Here is a 6,000-nt window from a genome sequence, read left to right as displayed (position 1 = left end):
CTCCAAAAATGACCAAAAAAGTAAGGCTAACCCCTTTGGATTTTTGGCCAAAATTTCGACGATTCCCAAAAGTGCTGCAATCAATTTCTTGAGGCACTATTTCGACGTAATTTTGCGAGAGGAATCGATTGAGCGCAGTCTCAATACGCTGCGAGCGATAGTTCAAAAGTTACGGCCGAAAAACTCATGATTTTCATCGTCATTTCTCCGCTGCTGGTCCTACGCTCTTTTTGATGTGTTTTCTGAGTTCCTAGGGGTCAAATTACTCCAAAGATGGTCATACAAATCGATTCCGAAACGAGAAATTTCCGGCTCCAAAAATGACCAAAAAAGTAAGGCTAACCCCTTTGGATTTTTGGCCAAAATTTCGACGATTCCCAAAAGTGCTGCAATTAATTTCTTGAGGCACTATTTCGACGTAATTTTGCGGGAGGAATCGATTAAGCGCAGTCTCAATACGCTGCGAGCGATAGTTCAAAAGTTACGGCCGGAAAACTCATGATTTTCATCGTCATTTCTCCGCTGCTGGTCCTACGCTCTTTTTGATGTGTTTTTTGAGTTCCTAGGGGTCGAATTACTCTAAAGATGGTCACACAAATCGATTCCGAAACGAGAAATTTTCGGCTCCAAAAATGACCAAAAAAGTAAGGCTAACCCCTTTGGATTTTTGGCCAAAATTTCGACGATTCCCAAAAGTGCTGCAATCAATTTCTTGAGGCACTATTTCGACGTAATTTTGCAAGAGGAATCGATTAAGCGCAGTCGCAATACGCTGCGAGCGATAGTTCAAAAGTTACGGCCGAAAAACTCATGATTTTCATCGTCATTTCTCCGCTGCTGGTCCTACGCTCTTTGCGATGTGTTTTCTGAGTTCCTAGGGGTCGAATTACTCTAAAGATGGTCATACAAATCGATTCCGAAACGAGAAATTTTCGGCTCCAAAAATGACCAAAAAAGTAAGGCTAACCCCTTTGGATTTTTGGCCAAAATTTCGACGATTTCCAAAAGTGCTGCAATCAATTTCTTGAGGCACTATTTCGACGTAATTTTGCGAGAGGAATCGATTAAGCGCAGTCTCAATACGCTGCGAGCGATAGTTCAAAAGTTACGGCCGAAAAACTCATGATTTTCATCGTCATTTCTCCGCTGCTGGTCCTACGCTCTTTTTGATGTGTTTTCTGAGTTCCTGGGGGTCGAATTACTCCAAAGATGGTCATACAAATCGATTCCGAAACGAGAAATTTCCGGCTCCAAAAATGACCAAAAAAGTAAGGCTAACCCCTTTGGATTTTTGGCCAAAATTTCGACGATTTCCAAAAGTGCTGCAATCAATTTCTTGAGGCACTATTTCGACGTAATTTTGCGAGAGGAATCGATTAAGCGCAGTCTCAATACGCTGCGAGCGATAGTTCAAAAGTTACGGCCGAAAAACTCATGATTTTCATCGTCATTTCTCCGCTGCTGGTCCTACGCTCTTTTTGATGTGTTTTCTGAGTTCCTAGGGGTCAAATTACTCCAAAGATGGTCATACAAATCGATTCCGAAACGAGAAATTTCCGGCTCCAAAAATGACCAAAAAAGTAAGGCTAACCCCTTTGGATTTTTGGCCAAAATTTCGACGATTTCCAAAAGTGCTGCAATTAATTTCTTGAGGCACTATTTCGACGTAATTTTGCGGGAGGAATCGATTAAGCGCAGTCTCAATACGCTGCGAGCGATAGTTCAAAAGTTACGGCCGAAAAACTCATGATTTTCATCGTCATTTCTCCGCTGCTGGTCCTACGCTCTTTTTGATGTGTTTTCTGAGTTCCTGGGGGTCGAATTACTCCAAAGATGGTCATACAAATCGATTCCGAAACGAGAAATTTCCGGCTCCAAAAATGACCAAAAAAGTAAGGCTAACCCCTTTGGATTTTTGGCCAAAATTTCGACGATTTCCAAAAGTGCTGCAATCAATTTCTTGAGGCACTATTTCGACGTAATTTTGCGAGAGGAATCGATTAAGCGCAGTCTCAATACGCTGCGAGCGATAGTTCAAAAGTTACGGCCGAAAAACTCATGATTTTCATCGTCATTTCTCCGCTGCTGGTCCTACGCTCTTTTTGATGTGTTTTCTGAGTTCCTAGGGGTCAAATTACTCCAAAGATGGTCATACAAATCGATTCCGAAACGAGAAATTTCCGGCTCCAAAAATGACCAAAAAAGTAAGGCTAACCCCTTTGGATTTTTGGCCAAAATTTCGACGATTTCCAAAAGTGCTGCAATTAATTTCTTGAGGCACTATTTCGACGTAATTTTGCGGGAGGAATCGATTAAGCGCAGTCTCAATACGCTGCGAGCGATAGTTCAAAAGTTACGGCCGGAAAACTCATGATTTTCATCGTCATTTCTCCGCTGCTGGTCCTACGCTCTTTTTGATGTGTTTTTTGAGTTCCTAGGGGTCGAATTACTCTAAAGATGGTCATACAAATCGATTCCGAAACGAGAAATTTTCGGCTCCAAAAATGACCAAAAAAGTAAGGCTAACCCCTTTGGATTTTTGGCCAAAATTTCGACGATTCCCAAAAGTGCTGCAATCAATTTCTTGAGGCACTATTTCGACGTAATTTTGCAAGAGGAATCGATTAAGCGCAGTCGCAATACGCTGCGAGCGATAGTTCAGAAGTTACGGCCGAAAAACTCATGATTTTCATCGTCATTTCTCCGCTGCTGGTCCTACGCTCTTTGCGATGTGTTTTCTGAGTTCCTAGGGGTCGAATTACTCTAAAGATGGTCATACAAATCGATTCCGAAACGAGAAATTTTCGGCTCCAAAAATGACCAAAAAAGTAAGGCTAACCCCTTTGGATTTTTGGCCAAAATTTCGACGATTTCCAAAAGTGCTGCAATCAATTTCTTGAGGCACTATTTCGACGTAATTTTGCGAGAGGAATCGATTAAGCGCAGTCTCAATACGCTGCGAGCGATAGTTCAAAAGTTACGGCCGAAAAACTCATGATTTTCATCGTCATTTCTCCGCTGCTGGTCCTACGCTCTTTTTGATGTGTTTTCTGAGTTCCTGGGGGTCGAATTACTCCAAAGATGGTCATACAAATCGATTCCGAAACGAGAAATTTCCGGCTCCAAAAATGAACAAAAAAGTAAGGCTAACCCCTTTGGATTTTTGGCCAAAATTTCGACGATTTCCAAAAGTGCTGCAATCAATTTCTTGAGGCACTATTTCGACGTAATTTTGCGAGAGGAATCGATTGAGCGCAGTCTCAATACGCTGCGAGCGATAGTTCAAAAGTTACGGCCGAAAAACTCATGATTTTCATCGTCATTTCTCCGCTGCTGGTCCTACGCTCTTTTTGATGTGTTTTCTGAGTTCCTGGGGGTCGAATTACTCCAAAGATGGTCATACAAATCGATTCCGAAACGAGAAATTTTCGGCTCCAAAAATGACCAAAAAAGTAAGGCTAACCCCTTCGGATTTTTGGCCAAAATTTCGACGATTCCCAAAAGTGCTGCAATCAATTTCTTGAGGCACTATTTCGACGTAATTTTGCAAGAGGAATCGATTAAGCGCAGTCGCAATACGCTGCGAGCGATAGTTCAAAAGTTACGGCCGAAAAACTCATGATTTTTATCGTCATTTCTCCGCTGCTGGTCCTACGCTCTTTTTGATGTGTTTTCTGAGTTCCTGGGGGTCGAATTACTCCAAAAATGGTCATACAAATCGATTCCGAAACGAGAAATTTCCGGCTCCAAAAATGAACAAAAAAGTAAGGCTAACCCCTTTGGATTTTTGGCCAAAATTTCGACGATTTCCAAAAGTGCTGCAATCAATTCCTTGAGGCACTATTTCGACGTAATTTTGCGAGAGAAATCGATTAAGCGCAGTCTCAATACGCTGCGAGCGATAGTTCAAAAGTTACGGCCGAAAAACTCATGATTTTCATCGTCATTCCTCCGCTGCTGGTCCTACGCTCTTTTTTATGTGTTTTTTGAGTTCCTAGGGGTCGAATTACTCTAGAGATGGTCATACAAATCGATTCCGAAACGAGAAATTTTCGGCTCCAAAAATGACCAAAAAAGTAAGGCTAACCCCTTTGGATTTTTGGCCAAAATTTCGACGATTCCCAAAAGTGCTGCAATCAATTTCTTGAGGCACTATTTCGACGTAATTTTGCGAGAGGAATCGATTAAGCGCAGTCTCAATACGCTGCGAGCGATAGTTCAAAAGTTACGGCCGAAAAACTCATGATTTTCATCGTCATTTCTCCGCTGCTGGTCCTGCGCTCTTTTTGATGTGTTTTCTGAGTTCCTGGGGGTCGAATTACTCCAAAGATGGTCATACAAATCGATTCCGAAACGAGAAATTTCCGGCTCCAAAAATGACCAAAAAAGTAAGGCTAACCCCTTTGGATTTTCGGCCAAAATTTCGACGATTTCCAAAAGTGCTGCAATCAATTCCTTGAGGCACTATTTCGACGTAATTTTGCAAGAGGAATCGATTAAGCGCAGTCTCAATACGCTGCGAGCGATAGTTTGAAAGTTAAGGCCGAAAAACTCATGATTTTCATCGTCATTTCTCCGCTGCTGGTCCTACGCTCTTTTTGATGTGTTTTCTGAGTTCCTAGGGGTCGAATTACTCTAAAGATGGTCATACAAATCGATTCCGAAACGAGAAATTTTCGGCTCCAAAAATGACCAAAAAAGTAAGGCTAACCCCTTTGGATTTTTGGCCAAAATTTCGACGATTTCCAAAAGTGCTGCAATCAATTCCTTGAGGCACTATTTCGACGTAATTTTGCAAGAGGAATTGATTAAGCGCAGTCTCAATACGCTGCGAGCGATAGTTCAAAAGTTACGGCCGAAAAACTCATGATTTTCATCGTCATTCCTCCGCTGCTGGTCCTACGCTTTTTTTGATGTGTTTTCTGAGTTCCTGGGGGTCAAATTACTCTAAAGATGGTCATACAAATCGATTCCGAAACGAGAAATTTTCGGCTACAAAAATGACCAAAAAAGTAAGGCTAACCCCTTTGGATTTTTGGCCAAAATTTCGACGATTTCCAAAAGTGCTGCAATCAATTTCTTGAGGCACTATTTCGACGTAATTTTGCGAAAGGAATCGATTAAGCGCAGCCCCAATACGCTGAGAGCAATAGTCTAAAAGTTACGGCCGAAAAACTCATGATTTTCATCGTCATTCCTCCGCTGCTGGACCTACGCTCTTTTCGATGTGTTTTTTGAGTTCCTAGGGGTCGAATTACTCTAAAGATGGTCATACAAATCGATTCCGAAACGAGAAATTTTCGGCTCCAAAAATGACCAAAAAAGTAAGACTAACCCCTCTGGATTTTTGGCCAAAATTTCGACGATTTCCAAAAGTGCTGCAATCAATTTCTTGAGGCACTATTTCGACGTAATTTTGCGAGAGGAATCGATTGAGCGCAGTCTCAATACGCTGCGAGCGATAGTTCAAAAGTTACGGCCGAAAAACTCATGATTTTCATCGTCATTCCTCCGCTGCTGGTCCTACGCTCTTTTTTATGTGTTTTTTGAGTTCCTAGGGGTCGAATTACTCTAGAGATGGTCATACAAATCGATTCCGAAACGAGAAATTTTCGGCTCCAAAAATGACCAAAAAAGTAAGGCTAACCCCTTTGGATTTTTGGCCAAAATTTCGACGATTCCCAAAAGTGCTGCAATCAATTTCTTGAGGCACTATTTCGACGTAATTTTGCAAGAGGAATCGATTAAGCGCAGTCTCAATACGCTGCGAGCGATAGTTCAAAAGTTACGGCCGAAAAACTCATGATTTTCATCGTCATTTCTCCGCTGCTGGTCCTACGCTCTTTTTGATGTGTTTTCTGAGTTCGTAGGGGTCGAATTACTCTAAAGATGGTCATACAAATCGATTCCGAAACGAGAAATTTTCGGCTCCAAAAATGACCAAAAAAGTAAGGCTAACCCCTTTGGATTTTTGGCCAAAATTTCGACGATTTCCAAAAG

The sequence above is a fragment of the Diprion similis genome, chromosome 10 (genome assembly GCF_021155765.1).
Source record: "Diprion similis isolate iyDipSimi1 chromosome 10, iyDipSimi1.1, whole genome shotgun sequence".
Taxonomy (NCBI): Eukaryota; Metazoa; Arthropoda; class Insecta; order Hymenoptera; family Diprionidae; genus Diprion; species Diprion similis.
This window is presented reverse-complemented; position numbering follows the sequence as displayed.